The 18,281-nt window shown below is 44.6% G+C and overlaps 1 long non-coding RNA gene across 1 annotated transcript; it reads left to right on the top strand.

Moving 5' to 3' along the window:
* Positions 1-617: 617 nt before the first annotated feature.
* On the top strand, positions 618-11,314 carry LOC136448779 (uncharacterized). Its single transcript, XR_010757920.1, has 2 exons — positions 618-834; positions 10,202-11,314. It is a non-coding gene; the product is annotated as an uncharacterized lncRNA (long non-coding RNA).
* Positions 11,315-18,281: the final 6,967 nt, after the last annotated feature.

Raw genomic sequence — 18,281 nt, 5'->3', positions numbered from 1 at the left:
GAACCACCCCTCCGGTCAGAATGGTCACACCCAACCCAAAACTAGGAAAAATATAGGGAACCAACATTAGCGACAAAAAACAATCCCCCAATATTATCGATTTCAACACTTTCTAATCCAACATCACATTAAATAACAAATCTTTATTAACCCTCTATCGTTGGGGATCTTGTCGTCCCCTACTTTTCGACAAGACCTCAACAACATGATGCTCAGTGGACCTTGCTCGTCCTTTAGTACAGTGGGCCTTGTGTCCATTTGTGCCAACGGCAAGGTCACAACACCGCCACACTAATAACTTCCATCTATCACACCCACACATTAGTGAAAACAACATCCCTCCAGTAAAAATGGTCACACCCAACCCAAAGCAAGAAAAAATTAGCAAGAAAACAAAAAAAAAGAAAACTAGCAAGAAAAACACCCCTCCGTCAAAATAGTCACACCCAACATTAGCGAAAAGAAACACCCCTCCCAATAAAATGGTCACATCCAACATGGCCGCCCCCATCCTTGGATGCAAAAACAGAACAGGTTTTGCTATCGCAAACCTGTAACAAGCTGCGGACCGCGCTACGCATAATGTGCGGGTCCTGCGGACCGCCTATATATCCATCTGGCATAGGCTCGAGCCACAGAGCCGAATAGAAAACCGTCGTTCGTGACATGTCGCGAGCGGCGGTGTCGTCTGCGGCGGTTCCATGATGACGTCAAACCAAGATGGCGGCGACCATCGGGCGGCATGGGGAGCAGCGAAACTATATGGCAGACTTCACAACAACAACTGCATGTGCATCGACAACTATAGATACAAACTGGCATACGTCTAACAAGGTACGATATTAAGAATATTTTAGAAGTCTAAAAGCATGAAACGTGCCGCTAGAGCTTTTTAGATCATGCGTAACAGTAGCCGACGTTAGAAATCATAAGTCTATGCAAGGACACTATATAATGTCCTTGGTCTATGCGAGGACTACGCCGCACGTGTGAATTTTATCCTGATGTAACCAGGTTTAGGAGGTCAGGGGTCAGCCCTGATCGAGGCCCCGGATGTTGAAGTTAGTTGCGTTGCGTTGGGGCAAGTTCAAGGAAGTTGTTACAGTTCAGTTTAGTCCTTGGTTTAGTTTAGAGCGTGCACGCTTAGCGATAGTTAGGTTCGAGTTCGACAACATAATCCATCACGAAGTTCCACCTTCTGTAGAGCCCACGGATACGAGGTAAGGACGATCAATACCTTGTTACATTGGTGTCAGAAGTGAACAGAAGAAGCTGGAACGCGCGTCGGACAAAGAACAAAGAAACTCAAAATGGCGGCGACACGTGCAGAAATCAAACTCGCCAAGTTCTCAGGCCGTAACCTAAATTTCGGCTCTTGGTATAGGCAGTTTGCTCGCCTGGCCAGATTGCAACAATGGAAAGTAGAAAGTTACCCAATGTACCTCATGCTACATTTGGAGGGTCCGGCTCTAGAGTACGCCGAGAGTTTGGGTGACAAGTTGACAAATGACGTGGAAAATTTGCACACGGTGTTATCAGACAGGTTTGGGGCCGGGGAAAGGAATGAAACCTCGCTCGACGAGCTACTGCACTTCCACAGGAAGGTAGGAGAGACACTACTCGACTATGAAATGCGACTGAGGTCATTGTTGCAGTACGGGCACCCCAAAACAGATGTAGCCGGAGAGGGAGAAGATGGGGGTCAATTATTTCATTACCGGTCTGCAGCCCTCTAGGCTGGCAGAGAGGTTGGGCGACATTTTCCCTCGGCCGAATAACCTGAGAGACATCCGCCGTGCCGCAGCACAGCTGGAGGGTACGGAGAGCACTACGGTGCACATGGTCGCTAGCAATAGCAGGGAGGAGGAGCTAGAAGAAAGGGTGGCCCGGCTGGAGAGCCGAGTAGAGGGCATGGCGGGTTGCCTGAGCCGAATTGAAGACGCAGTAACGAAGAGCGACACCGGAGTTCGTACCCCAAGCAACCCGGGAAATGACAACAACAACAACGGAAACAAGGCTGGTGGTAGGGACTACATCTGTTTCAACTGTGGTGGCCGTGCGCACATGGCAAGGAACTGCCCCAGCCCGAAGAAGTCGTCAAACTAGGGGGCGCTGGGGTGGGGGGTGACACACTAGCGCATATTAAGGAGTCACCCCAGAACAGTAAGTTGAATGATTCTTCTGATTGTGCCAACGATAATGAGGATTTTGAAGACAATGATCATGAAGATTGTGAAGCCAGGGAAATCAAGCAACTGTTATATTTAAATCTGGACATGTGGAATCAAAATTTGAATGCATTGGTAGATTCAGGTGCGGGGCCATCTTGTGTTGATAGCTCAGTTTGGGAAAAGGGTGGTAAAGTGCCCTTAAAGAATTGCTGGCAGAGTTTCGTAGCAGCGGGAGGTGGTGTACTTAAAGTGCTCGGTTCCGTGGAGGTGAGGATAAGGGTGCATGGTGCGGAGATCAAGAGGAAGGTCTATGTCGTTCACGGCTTGCAGGAGAGATGTATCCTGGGAATGGACTTTATGAGGTCAGTCAGAGCCGTAGTTGACACCGTAGGAGAGACCATCTCTGTCCGAGGCAGACCATGCCCCTTACAAGTCCTGTCCATTCGCCCCAATGTCTGCAGGGTGAGTTTAGCGGAAGATGTTACCCTCCCGGGACGTCATGAAGTCGTCGTACCTGGATGCATACAAGATGCAAACCCTGGATGGGGAGGTTTTCTGTCTGCTGTGTTCGAACCCAACAGTTTGGAAGGGAAAGACAAAGTCGTGTGTGCCAGAACCGTGGTGGTGCCGACCGAGGGGTCCGTACCAGTAAGGCTGGTCAACATGTCGCCAGAGCCAGTGACATTACGGCGTGGTTCCAAGGTCGGACAGCTGACTCCTATGGATGGAGGGGAGGCTGAGGAAGTTGTACTGCCGCCAGCTGGCAAAGGTAGAACCAAGAGACGCACAAGGGCACAGCAAGTGTTGACGCTGAGGGGTCTGGCCACCAAGAGTTCTACTCCCGAGGCAGGAGAGGTGGATCGCATCCTGTCAGACCTTGGTCTGGACAGGAAGGACTTGAGCACAGACCAGCGGCGGCGTGTGTATAGGACAGTTGATCGATTTCAACATGTGTTCTCACGTGGACCGCTGGACTTGGGAAGAACTGACAAGGTCAAACACAAGATTGACACCGGTAGTGCCAGGCCAGTGAAACTTGCACCTAGACGGTACTCACCCCACCAGCGAGAAGAGATGGCGCGCTGCCTCCAGGGCATGCGAGAGATAGGCATCATCAGGGAGTCACATTCTCCCTGGGGAGCTCCTGTAGTCTTGGTAAAGAAACCTGATGGGTCAACCCGATTCTGTGTGGACTACAGAAAGCTCAATGACTGTACACTGAAGGATGCATATCCCCTACCTAGGATAGACGACGCCCTGGACGCTTTGGGTGGAGCAAAATTCTTCAGTACCCTTGATCTGGTGAGCGGTTACCACCAAGTAGAAGTAGAGGAAAGTAGCAAAGAGAAGACAGCGTTCACTACACCTCTAGGATTGTGGGAGTTCAACACCCTTCCCATGGGCCTTTGCAACTCTCCCGCGACATTTGAACGGCTTATGGACTTAGTCTTGGCTGGACTCTGCTGGTCCTCCTGTCTTGTGTACCTCGATGATATTATAGTCTTTGGCCGTACGTTTGAAGAGCATTGGGATCGACTTGAGGCTGTCTTGCAGCGCCTACAAGATGCAGGGCTGAAGGTCAAGACTACCAAGTGTCAACTGCTGAGAGAGAAGGTGTCTTTCCTGGGACATGTAGTGAGTGAACAGGGGGTGGAGACAGAACCAGGGAAAGTAGAGGCCGTCAAAACCTGGCCGATCCCAAGTAACAGGGGAGAGCTCCGATCGTTCTTGGGCTTTTGCTCTTACTACAGGAGGTTTGTGAGAAACTTTTCAGGTATCGCGGCACCGTTATACCAGCTGGCCAACGACCGAGAGGGGAACTTTGAGTTCGGAGAGGAGGAAAAGGGGGTTTTCAGGCAGTTACAAAGAGAACTCACCACAGCCCCGGTCCTCGCCTTCCCCGATTTTCACAAGAGATTCATTTTAGACACAGATGCGTCAGATCGGGGACTGGGAGCTGTACTGTCTCAAGAAGTCAACGGTTGCGAACACCCTATAGCCTACCACAGTCGTACGCTGAGCAAAGCTGAACGGAAGTATTGCACCACCAGGAAAGAGCTGCTTGCTCTCGTTAACTCTGTATGGCATTTCAGACACTATTTGTTAGGCTGCGAGTTTACTGTTCGTACCGACCACCACGCCCTAAAATGGCTGATGACATTTAAGGAGCCTGAGAATCAAGTAGCACGTTGGCTGGAGACGTTGGCGTCATTCTCATTCACGGTTCAGCACAGAGCTGGGAAGAAACACGGCAATGCGGACGGGTTGTCCCGGATTCCCTGCCGACAGTGCGGCCTAGAAGATGCACCGACAGATGGCGTGATGTCAGTCCAGGTTGCTTCAGACCCCCCTGAGGTACTTGTACCTTTTGCAGCCGGTCAGGATATCAAGCAACAGCAGGCCGACGATCCTGAGATAAGCCCAGTGCTGTTAGCCGTGGAGAGCGGAGACGAGACTGAACAACCCTCCCCACTCGGGAAGGAAGGCTTGCGCTATTGGAATGACCGAGAGAGGATGGAGGTCAAGGAGGGGGTGTTGTACCGGAGATTGTATGCTGATAACACAGACACCTCCTATCGGCTCCAGCTCGTCGTCCCAAAGACTCTGAGGGAACAGGTGCTCAGGGAATGCCACGGAGGTATTCTGAGTGGGCACCTAGGGGTGGATAAAACCCTTCTAAGAATGCGAGAACGGTTCTTTTGGTACGGGATGGCTACCGATGTCGAGCTACATGTGAAGGGATGTTCAGAGTGTGCCAAGAGGAAGACAGGGTCCCGGCGAAGAAGGGCACCATTAGTTCCCTCATCCCCAGGATTCCGGTGGGAGAGGGTGGCCATGGACTTTATGGGACCCTTCCCAGAGACCCCGAAGGGAAATAAACACATATTGGTAATATCTGATTATATGACGAAATGGGTGGAAGCTGTAGCGTTACCAGATCAAAAGGCGACGACCGTGGTGCGAGCATTGATTGATACATGGATCACCAGGTTCGGTGTGCCCTACCAGCTGCACAGTGACCAAGGGAGAGACTTTGATTCACAGATTGTCCACACATTATGCCAGGAGCTGGGAATTAAGAAGACGAGAACTACGGCATATCACCCAGAAGGGGATGGCATGGTCGAGCGATTTAATAGGACGGTCTGTCAGATTCTTACCATGTATGTGAATGACTCTCACACTGACTGGGATGCCCGCCTTCAGTCAGCCTTGTTCGCCTACCGTACCAGTGTCCACTCCAGCACAGACTACACTCCATTCTTTCTCACCTATGGTGAGGAAGCAAGGGTACCAGCCGACGTCATGTGGCCTGTGGACAGGCCAGAGCCAGCTGGAGGGATAGACGTTCAGGCACAGGGGGTGAGAGAAGAATTGGATATGGCTTACAGAAGAGCTAGACAGAACATGGAAACGGCCCATAGGCGCCAAAAGGATGTGTATGACAGAAAATGCCACGGAGAAGGCTTCTCCGTGGGGGACCAAGTTTGGCTGTCTATTCCAGCCGTCCCGAGAGGATTGAGCAAGAAGTTCTTCCCAAAATGGAAAGGACCCTACAGAGTGGTGACACGGATGTCAGATGTTACCTATAGAGTCCAGCGAGTGGGAGGACGACAGAGGGTCGTAGTGCACTTCAACAGGCTCAAGGAGTACCATGTGCAAGAGCCGGAAGAGGAAACAGGAGCGAGAGCAGAAGATTCTTTGACAGATGAGTTACCTGCCGAGGAGACTCCAGCTGAGGATTCAGACGCAGAGTTGCTGCAGGATTGGGTGCAGTGTGACTCCTGCGACAGCTGGAGAAGGATAACAGCACATGAAGCTGCTGAGATAGATCCAGACGGAGAGTGGTACTGCTCAATGAACGAAGACCAGAGTCAAAATGTGTGTGACGCTCCAGCACCCACTACAACCCGCTCCCGACGCCGGGGGAGACCCCCGGATAGATTGGGGTTCTAAGACACGAGGACGTGTCTTCAGAGGAGGGAGGACAGTGTAACCAGGTTTAGGAGGTCAGGGGTCAGCCCTGATCGAGGCCCCGGATGTTGAAGTTAGTTGCGTTGCGTTGGGGCAAGTTCAAGGAAGTTGTTACAGTTCAGTTTAGTCCTTGGTTTAGTTTAGAGCGTGCACGCTTAGCGATAGTTAGGTTCGAGTTCGACAACATAATCCATCACGAAGTTCCACCTTCTGTAGAGCCCACGGATACGAGGTAAGGACGATCAATACCTTGTTACACTGATATTCTTGATCTTGATCGGGTACTGGGCAACACCCCTTTGTTGGAGTAAGGCTGTAGCCTGTCATAATGAGGATTTTTCTCCACTATTGGCAGACTGTAGTAAGAATATTAACATTTGATTATAGTCACAAAACAACAAATTTAAACACGAAAACAAACAATGCCAGGATAACGAATTTGGTTCACAAAGCCAGCTCTATACCATTTGGGTCAACCAGACCATATAGAATTGATTAAATGTTAGGAAGACAAAGGAAGACAACGTTGAAAAAGGAGAAATTTGACAAAAACTTATGGAAAATGTTCGGAATGACATATTACTGTAGAACACTGCATTCATGAGACAAATTATTGCATACCTTTGCAACAATAACAAACAGATGTTTGGATAAACCTGTCTAGCAAACAAACATTCCAACCTGACTTTTCGTGATTTTGATCTTTTCCATCTATACAGACATAACTATGCTACACATTATTTAGTCATATTATAACTCATGTGATAGTTATAAAACCTATTCAAATTCCTTTTCTGCTTCTGACCGTTACACAAGCTGTATATAGTAACTATAATCTCCAAATTTTCTAAACAATCATGCTAAATTAAAGATAATTGTCCCAAAGAGCCACATACTCCCAGGTAAGATGATTGTCTGTATCTGGAAAACTGCCACGAGGGGCTGAAATTGAAAATGCTGTCTCTTTTCAAGGAGAAAGACTTTCGGAATTAAAATTTGCGTACTGTTATATGTGATAACTATCTTAACACCAGAGTGCTTAATTCAGCCAAAGAGAAACGCACCCAAGCATCATTATAGAAAACTGCCACGAGAGGCTGAAGTGGAAAATGGTGTCTCTTTTGAAGGAGAAAGGCTTTTGAAATGGAATTTTTGGCTCTCTCATCTACACAGTACCCGTACTGTCATATCTGATAACTATCTTAAAACCAGTGTGCTTAATTAAGCCAAAGAGACACGCCCCCAAGCATCATTAAGGAAAACTGTCATGAGGGGCTGAAATGGAAAATGGTGTCTCTTTTGAAGGAGAAAGGCTTTTGGAATGGAATTTTTTGGCTCTCTCATCTACACAGTACCCGTACTGTCATATCTGATAACTATCTTAGAACCAGAGTGCTTAATTCAGCCAAAGAGACACGCCCCCAAGCATCATTAAGGAAAACTGTCACGAGGGGCTGAAATGGAAAATGGTGTCTCTTTTGAAGGAGAAAGGCTTTTGGAATGGAATTTTTTGGCTCTATCATCTACACAGTACCCGTACTGTCATATCTGATAACTATCTTAGAACCAGTGTGCTTAATTCAGCCAAAGAGACACGCCCCCAAGCATCATTAAGGAAAACTGTCACGAGGGGCTGAAATGGAAAATGGTGTCTCTTTTGAAGGAGAAAGGCTTTTGGAATGGAATTTTTTGGCTCTATCATCTACACAGTACCCGTACTGTCATATCTGATAACTATCTTAGAACCAGTGTGCTTAATTAAGCCAAAGAGACACGCCCCCAAAGCATCATTAAGGAAAACTGTCACGAGGGGCTGAAATGGAAAATGGTGTCTCTTTTGAAGGAGAAAGGCTTTTGGAATGGAATTTTTGGCTCTCTCATCTACACAGTACCCGTACTGTCATATCTGATAACTATCTTAAAACCAGAGTGCTTAATTAAGCCAAAGAGACACGCCCCCAAGCATCATTAAGGAAAACTGTCATAAGGGGCTGAAATGGAAAATGGTGTCTCTTTTGAGGGAGAAAGGCTTTTGGAATGGAATTTTTTGGCTCTCTCATCTACACAGTACCCGTACTGTCATATCTGATAACTATCTTAGAACCAGTGTGCTTAATTAAGCCAAAGAGACACGCCCCCAAAGCATCATTAAGGAAAACTGTCACGAGGGGCTGAAATGGAAAATGGTGTCTCTTTTGAAGGAGAAAGGCGTTTGGAATGGAATTTTTTGGCTCTCTCATCTACACAGTACCCGTACTGTCATATCTGATAACTATCTTAAAACCAGAGTGCTTAATTAAGCCAAAGAGACACGCCCCCAAGCATCATTAAGGAAAACTGTCATGAGGGGCTGAAATGGAAAATGGTGTCTCTTTTGAAGGAGAAAGGCTTTTGGAATGGAATTTTTTGGCTCTCTCATCTACACAGTACCCGTACTGTCATATCTGATAACTATCTTAGAACCAGAGTGCTTAATTCAGCCAAAGAGACACGCCCCCAAGCATCATTAAGGAAAACTGTCACGAGGGGCTGAAATGGAAAATGGTGTCTCTTTTGAAGGAGAAAGGCTTTTGGAATGGAATTTTTTGGCTCTCTCATCTACACAGTACCCGTACTGTCATATGTGATAACTATCTTAGAACCAGAGTGCTTAATTCAGCCAAAGAGACACGCCCCCAAGCATCATTAAGGAAAACTGTCACGAGGGGCTGAAATGGAAAATGGTGTCTCTTTTGAAGGAGAAAGGCTTTTGGAATGGAATTTTTTGGCTCTCTCATCTACACAGTACCTGTACTGTCATATCTGATAACTATCTTAACACCAGTGTGCTTAATTAAGCCAAAGAGACACGCCCCCAAGCATCATTAAGGAAAACTGCCACGAGAGGCTGAAAATGAAAATGGTGTCTCTTTTGAAGGAGAAAGGCTTTTGGAATGAAACTTTTTGGCTCTGTCATCTACACAGTACCCATACTGTCATATCTGATAACTATCTTAACACTAGTTTGCTTAATTAAGCCAAAGCGACACGCCCCCAAAGCATTATTATGGAAAACTGTCACGAGAGGCTGAATTTGAAAATGGTGTCTCTTTTGAAGGAGAAAGGCTTTTGGAATGGAATTTTTTAGCTCTGTCATCTACACAGTAACCGTACTGTTATATGTGATAACTATCTTAACACCAGTGTGCTTAATTATCCCAAAGAGACACGCCCCCAAGTATCATTATGGAAAAGTGCCACGAGAGGCTGAATTTGAAAATGGTGGCTCTTTTCAAGGAGAAAGGCTTTTGGAATAGAATTTTCTTTCTTTTTCATTTACACAGTACCTGTACTATTATATATGATAACTATCTTAGCACAAATGTGCTTAATCATCCCAAAGAGCTCACCCCTAATTTGGCCCCAAAGCATCATTATAGAAAACTGTCACGAGAGGCTGAAATTGAAAATGGTGTCTCTTTTCACAGAAAAAGGCTTTTGGAATGATTTTTTTTTGCTCTTTCATATACACAGTACCTGTAATGTTATATCTGATAATTATCTTAACACATGTGTGCTTAATCTTCCCTAAAGAGCCACGCTCCAAAGCATCATTAAGGAAAACTGCCACGAGAGGCTGAAATTCAAAATGGTGGCTCTTTTCAAGAAGAAATACTTTGGGAACAGAATTTTTTGCCCTCTCAATCACACAGTACACATACTGAGAACCATCTTAACCCTCATAACTTTGGAGTATAACTCCTAACTTCAAAAATGGGACAGTCTCGCTAAAAACATTTCAGAAGTTGTAAGAAATATACACAGACCCGTGGAAGGAATTTTTCTTTGACGAAAAATATTGATACGGCACACATTGATATCTGCCTGAGGTCCAAACGGACCTCATACGGTCGGATGAGGCAGGCCGTCGTGTTTGTTGTTACCAGTGTGACTTGATATTTAGTTCTTCATACAATATATACAAATATATATATATATATATATATATATATATGTTTATTTGAGATTTTTCATGTGAATTTATGTTAATCATATGGTCTTTTTTTCTTATTTAGGAACTGGCTCATTACCAGGACTCCAAACTCACACCAAGAAGTCCAACATGCAGACACTGACAGCCTTGTCAGTGTATGACAGCAGTGGATGTAGATGGGAATGGGGAGAGGACACACACAAGCAGCTCCACAACATACAGTATAACACTTAAGTTAATGATGTGATGTACCATAGGTGTTCAATGTTTTGTCAGCCCATATAATTTTACTTTCGTGTAATTCAATGTCAGTTTTATGGGGGGGGGGCATTTTTTGTATCTGGCTGTCAGACTAAGGGCCACAAAGGTCTTCATAGCTTTAGTAGAATGTGTAGCAAATTCGAATGTCTGTTTCTGTCTATTTGCACTATACAGCAGGAAATATTACCCTGTTATCATAATCATGCTGATGCATTTTAGAATATGTCCGAAACAAATTGTACTTAAATAACTCTAATTTTAACTGCCCTATTCCGGCCACATATACAAGAAGTATTTTAAGCCCTGATATGTACATGTTGTACATGATAAAACATTGTTTGGAAAAACATGCAGAGTAGTCACATGGCAATGGTCATCTTGTCAAAGTGTAAAGCAGTGCTGGCCCCATTAAATGTTGGCCCACATATTTCAAACTTTAACATATGTCATCATGGGTCAGTTTTCCTTGTAATGTTACTGTTTCTTTACATAGTTTTCAAGCTTTTTATCATACTAGCACATATTGATTCCATAGATGCCATGATGTTAGCAGTGAAAACATAGTCAGGATTTTTCACAGAAATATGATACAACATGTATTTATGTTCAAACCATTCTCCTACATGTATATATAATTTCCCAATTGCTGCATTTGTTCGTGTATAAAGATAGAGACTGGTGATATTTAGATTGCATTAGATTGTTTGTCAGCATTGTTAGATTTAAGTGTCATTCATTATAAATGATGCTTGTAAGTATTGTAAGTATTTATCTTGTGTAGTGTATGTGTGTGTTGATGCAGGATGGTTGATAGGTGTCTGATCATGAAATGAAATTTCATAGTCGATAAATCTAACGTTTATGTGTATACCCTTTAGAAATTATAACTAACAATGCTGCTATATTTATGAAATATATATTGCTATCAAAAACACGAGATGTCTTTTGACTTTTTTCCTTGATGACTGACGAGTTTCCTTTTTACTTAAGAAAAAAACAAGAAAGGCAAACGACAAAAAATTGCACAAACAGATCGAAAACAATAGGAATAAATAATCTCCTTTATCTGTATGTTTTTTCATAACTCTGTTTGAGTACAAAACATCGAAAAGTGCAACAATACATTCTGAGAATTAAATAAGTTGGTACACCATTCCATCATCTCAAACATTTCGTTTGTCGTCAGTGAATAAAAGAAGGCCAGTGACCTCATACAAAGCTTTACGTCCCCCATCGCTTTAACCCGATCCAGACTGGGCTTTTTTGGTAAGAAACCTGTTGCCATGGCAACATGAAAAATTATAAACTTAAACCATTATTATAAAATTGTTCCCAAGAAAACTTTAGGAAAAGCCACAAAGTTTGGGAGTCCTAGCATGCATCGTTTGGCAGTAATACGATGTCAAAGTTGGCACGGGCACTTTTAGCCATCCAGCCCCCCCCCCCCCCCCGTCTGGATAGGGTTAATGAAACATTCCTATCCTATCCCTACTCGACGACAAGTACATAAATCAAATAAGAGATACCTCACCCTTGTGTTTTTTTCGTGTATAGCTTATGAAACAGTCCTCTTTAGCATATCGTCCGATTAGCAACCAAATAGATAAAAAAAACATATTGTTTCTGTGATACGGCCTTTTCGAAAACACGGGACTGGTGAGTTTCCTTTCCGTGACGTAAAAAAAGAAGGGCAAACGATGAAGAATTGTACAAACAGATCGAAAACTATATTATACGTCAGAATAAAGAGTAAATAATCTCCGTATATGTATTTTCATAACTCCGCTTTGAGTACAAACATTGAAACGTGAAAGAATACATTCGAACAATTGACTAAGTTGGTACACCATTTTGAATAAAAGAATTCATAAGGCCAGTGACCCCATACAAAGTGTTACGTCCCCCATTGCTGTAATGTAACATTCCTATTTCCGGTGTCACGAGCGACGGTGTCACGAGGGACGGTGTCACGAGAGACGGTGGCTCTTCGGCTCGAGCCTCCCCCTACTCTATATATAGGCGCTGGGGGTATTTCCGGCACGAACGCGTCGCACTCCCGCGTAACCCCCAAAACCCGGAAGTAACATAGTGTTGCCACATCGTCGGGGTCAAGGGTCAAAATTTTTGTTACCCAATACGTCCCAAGACGCATGCGTGATATGTTAATGAGGCCAGTTCACTTACCTAGGGAGCACCATCTCCTCTGATGCTAGGATTGACAAGGAGGTTGACAACAGACTGGCAAAGGCAAACAGTGCTTTCGGCAGACTCTACAGACGTGTCTGGAGCAACAAGCATCTGAAGAAAGGAACTAAAGTCAGCGTCTACAGAGCCGTCGTACTGACTAACCTCCTGTATGGCTCAGAGTCGTCGGTGACGTACAGACAGCATCTTCTGGAAGGCTTCCACCAACGTTGTCTCCGCTGAGTCCGCTCCATCCTCAACATTCACCGGAGTGACTACGTCACAAAGGTTGAAGTGCTAGAGCGAGTGGAGATCACCAGCATCTAGGCCATGTTGATGAAAACACAGCTACGCTGGGCACGGCACGTCTCAATAATGGAGGACCATCGTCTGCCCAAGATCGTCCTCTATGGTGAACTATCCGCTGGGCACCGCAACAGAGGGGCGCGGAAGAAGAGGTACAAAGACACATTAAAGAAATCACTACAATGCTGTAATATCGACTACCATCAGTAGTCAGCGCTTGCTGCAGACCGAGGGACGTGGCGACACACAGTTCTCCAGGCAGTCTCCTCCTTCGAGAAGAACCGCAGAACTGACCTACAGCAGAAGCACAGCAGGAGGAAGAACCGCACCGTCACGGCAACAAACCCAGACTCATTCTTCCCCTACAGCCGATGTGGCCGAGCCTGCAGGTCCCGCATAGGACTCATCAGCCACCAGAGGGCCTGTACCAGAAGTGGACTCCCCTGAAATCTTCGTCAGCGAAGCCAAGCCAATGATAATAAGCAGGTCCTCAGTTGCATAAATTTTGTCAGTTTATCATCTTTGCCACCAAAATAGGACAAGTTGTTCAAAGCATGAAGGTCATACCTTTAGTTAGCAAAGAAGTCTATTGTAGAATTTCCTTATGAATTATGTAAATGAGGTCCTAATTTTTAGGTATTCTTCTCAACTTCCTTTAGCTTCGCAATGTCGCTAGTACTCGAGTATGAAATTCTCATCATTTCTCCCTATGGGATTAAAGTATTTTCTCATTTATCATGGAAATAGGGTATTTCAATGTATGTTCCTCTTTTTGTCAGTTACATGTTTGAGGTTGAGGGTCCTATTATGAAGAGAAGCGGAAATAGATAATATAAGATATATCCTGCCCATTCCTGCTCCATCCTAAGCCACCTACATACAAGAATTATTATAATCCGTCAACCCCTTATTGGGGTATTCTCTTCCAAAGTCTGAAGCAAAATCGGCCCGTGCAGATCAGCTGGGTCTCCAAATCTATGGCACTTACTCTCTTGCTATCTGCCATTCAAAAATCGCGATCACAGCATGTTCAAAATACGAGATATCAAAACCGGAAGTTGCGCTGCAGTACCGAAGAAAGCTGTTAGGAGGCAAATTATGGAACTCGTCCTTCGAAGCTTCGTTTCCCGACCCGACACACATACCAAGTACTATAATAATGGTCCTTCCACAGATTCTCGAGTTATGCTTGCGACACACACACACACACACACACACACACACACACACACACACACACACACACACACACACACACACACGTACACATGCAAACACACACACACACACACTGTCGGCCTCTGTCGGTCACAAGATAAAAGGTGTGCTCTCATTGGGCGACAAATCAAGTCCTGGCATTTTGAAATGTATTGCTTCTAATGGCTGTCACTTCTAACGTCAGTTTTGCCATAGAATTCGAAAAATTAATTGTTTTTAAGTGGTGTATGCCAAAAATGTGAACGTGATCGTTTAAAATTTGTTCAAGGTATAACTAGATTAAATTTTAGGTAATTCTGTTGAAATACCAGGGCACAGGAGGCCAGAATATAGAGTTTGGGTCTGAAAAGAAAAAGAAAATACAAAGGCGTCTGGGGGTATGTGCCCACTCTACCTGTATACCAAACACCATCTCATTTGGACCGGGAACGCCAGAGATGGATCCTTTTGAAGATTTTACAGCAGAAGAAGAAAGAAGCATTACAGTTTAACCCACATGCAGGTATGGGTAAAATATAAAAACGCACCACCCCATTTTGACAGGGATTCATGCATTTGTCGATATCTGTTGGCCGAAGAAAGAGCCGCGATCCAGTCAAAAAAAAGCTTATGATACAGGTTATTATTTCTCATCAAGATAAGAGTATGTTTATCGCTGAAATGAAAATTTTCCACTCACAATTGCAACTCGTTGCGCCTGCGGTACTAGCTATAGTTAATCCGTTGCCACGGTCCAGGCAGCCGGTAGAACCGTTCGTGTTGCTGTACTGCCCCACTGGACAAGACGTGCAGGTCGAGGTGCAGCCGCTGGAGCTGCTGTACTTTCCTGCCGGGCAGATTTGGCAGCTGGTGGACCCTTCGGTTGAGCTGTACCGTCCCACAGGACAGCTCTGACAGCTGGTGGACCCAGTGCTGGAGCTAAACTTTCCTGCCGGGCAGTCTTGACAGCTGGTGGAACCTTCGGTGGGAGTGTACCGTCCTGCTGGGCAGGGATCGCAGCTGGATGCTTTAGGCTGTGCGCTGAACTGTCCTGCCGGGCACAGCTGACAGGCGGAGGAGCCGCTAGAGCTGAACTCTCCTACGGCGCAGGGATCGCACGCCGTCCCGTCCGCCCTGCTGTAGGTCCCAGCCCTGCACAGCTCTTCCACCTAATGGGTCCAGATTTGGGTAAGTTACAGCCGGTAAAGATTATGATAATTATTCATCCGTATGTTTAGCCTGCGCATAACTAGTAAAATAGACCTCTGACCGGCACCAACAGGATAACTACACTTCATGCCGGACTCACCTCGTCTCCGTTCACACACTCGTAGCCAGGCTGTCACGGCTCGCAGGTATACGTGTCGCCTGTACCAGGTGTGCTGCCTGCAGTAGCAAGATGCGTGTTGTCTGTAACAAGCCGAAAATCCACGAAAAAGGTAAGTGAGCAAGTGAGTCAGTTAATTTAGTTATTAAGTATGTGAGTGTGTGTGTGTGTGTGTTGCTTATTGGGTGTAGTAGTGTATGTATGTTTGTATGTATGTGTTCGGTTTGCAAGTGTGTGTGAGTGAGTAAGTGAGTGTGCCAGTTAGTGAGTGGGCAAAATGTTTAAGTTCGTCCACTCTCTCATGAGTAGGATTTGAATTAACGTTTGCATCTGAAACAAAGGTCAGTAACTTGCATAAAATATGTAGAGTTGTTATCACGCGTATAACACGCCTACAATGTAGCACAAAAGAACCATAACTTTTGGCGAAAGTAATAAAAAAATGTCAAAACCTCAATCCCCCCCCCCCAATCCCATAGTATGCACAGGTCAATATGGTGGCGCGCATATAATGGGACATCTGTTATCATAGTATTTGTTATCATTCTGTTTTGAAATAAAGAAACATGCTCCCTTGGAAATCAGCCCCACAAGGCTAAAGGGACTATCCATGTGTAACCAAGATTGATAAATAAAAAGAGACGAATAAATACAACCATTATTGGTATCTGCTTATGTTGCACCATTCATAAAATACTGTCCTATTTTGTCCTATTTTCATGTCATCGTGTGCATCTTTGTCTAGGCTACAAACGTTACCTGTACCCGAATCATGAAAATCTGGTGGTCCTGTCTTCAGTTATCATCTTTTGAAGATTTTTAAGACAGAAACTTCTCCAGCTCCAAGAATTACTGTTACATGGCACAAACTTCCCAAGCACAAGAGCGATGTACCTCCCCAAAGTCGTGACCATAGCCTGTTCAGTACATGCGACATCAACACCGGAAGTTCCACTACTGTGCCACTATTAACTGTTAGGGGGGAAAAGGCCTACCCACTAAAAAAATCAATAAATCCATCTTTTGCCTTCTTCATGATCAGTTGTTGTTTTGATACACACAGAGACACAGACGCTCTTGCTGAAAACATGACCTTCATTACCTTCGCCGGGAAGGTATGCCTTCGCGGGAAGGTTATGTTATCGGTTACACCAGCTGTAAAGTGGGTCCGTATGTATGTCGAGATCATAAGTCGAGAAAACTTCGACGGATCTTGCTGATTTTTGGTACGTAAGTGTCGGTTGTGGAAACAAAGGTCAAGTTCGAAAATGGTTAACCTGGCGTTTTCCTAAAGTGCTCCAGTGGACTTTTTATGTTAGTGTGTTTGTATGTAGACAACATAACTCGATGTATTGTTGATGGACCTGCATGATTTTTGGTGGGTACGTAAAGATTGTGGTAACTGAGGTCAAGTTAAAAAATGGGTCACCTGGCATGTTCCTGCGGTACTGCAGCGGGCTGTATATGTATGCGTATTTGCTTGTTGACAGGATAACTCGAGAGGCTGTTGATGGCTGTGCACGATATTTAGTGAATATGTAAGTTAATTAAATGAGAAGGTCATGTTCAATGATGGGCCTCCTAGCGGGCACCTAAGGTACTGCAGCAGAGCTCCAAAGTTTAAGGTCAACTTTTCTGCAAGTGCTACGGTCATGATTTTTGTGTGGTAGATAGTCCATGCCACATGAAGTAAGTTGTGTAAGTTTGGGCCCTCTAGCGGCTTGTTTGGAGCTGCAGCGGGTGTTTTTAATTTATTTGTTTTGACCTTTGGACATGAATAACTTGACTTATGGTCAACGGATCGTCTTGATTTATGGTATGTAGATAGCTTGATTAATGCTTTACATAATCGAATACTCATTATGCAAATCAGGAGCTAATTTGCATAATTAGCAAGGAAAGTTTATAAATCTGCTGCCTTTCAAAATAGGACTCTCAAACATGTGACATATATAGCTGAAAAAGAGAGAGGTATCGATAGATACCAATGATGCTAATAGCTACCTATTTTGCATAATTAATTAGAAAATACTAATTGAAAATACCACAATAGTAAATGATTGGAATTTCATTCTTGTATCATTAGGAAGCTAAGTAAAGGTGAACAATATCAGACAGAAATCATGGAGGACAAGGCCTCATTAACATAATTTATAAGGAAATTTCTACAATGCACGTAAGCTTCTTGCTGTACGACCTGGCTTATTCGGCTTGGCGGTGATTAATAACGGATGCCTTGCTGTCACTGGCAGAGGCCTGTTTCCCCGACTCTGGTGGCCATTAATCACTTGGCACCACCTGCAGGCCAGGGGGTATCACTTACATGACCGTCTGCCCGGGACCCAGAAGGATCCAGAAGGATTATAGCTACATTTGTGAGAAGTTCTTTGTGTCAGAAAACAGCGAATTTCTTAGCGATTTTAGAGATTTTTAACCTCTTATCGAAAGTCGTGACAACATGGGGAGAAAGAAGAGGTCAAGGACAGCATCAGAGGAGCGAAAGTTAGAAGATCGCGAGCAGAAAAAGAAGATTCGTATTCATTACGTAATATAGTATTCGGGACTCTATTTCACAAGATGCTGTTTAGAGAGCATTTTCTTTAGTATGTTTAGCCATACCTAGTATACCTAGTATGGCTCAACATATTGTTATGTTTCGCCAACGAAACATATTGTTTTTTGTCAGGTTTCTTCTCCTCCTCCTTCTCCTTCTTCTGTCAAATCTTCAAATCGATTCATCTCGGTCGTCCGTGGACCAAATTGGCTGAAATTTGGTATGCAGGTAGAGTAGGTGTATACCCCTAGTTACAAATATAAGTTTTTTAAAATGATTTTATCGTGTTTTTTTTGTCATTTTCATACAAACGTCGCACATTATGGCCTCCAG

The sequence above is a fragment of the Branchiostoma lanceolatum genome, chromosome 14, assembly GCF_035083965.1.
Source record: "Branchiostoma lanceolatum isolate klBraLanc5 chromosome 14, klBraLanc5.hap2, whole genome shotgun sequence".
Lineage (NCBI taxonomy): Eukaryota > Metazoa > Chordata > Leptocardii > Amphioxiformes > Branchiostomatidae > Branchiostoma > Branchiostoma lanceolatum.
The sequence above is the reverse complement of the archived record's forward strand: the minus strand, read 5'-3'. Positions and strand labels throughout refer to the sequence as shown.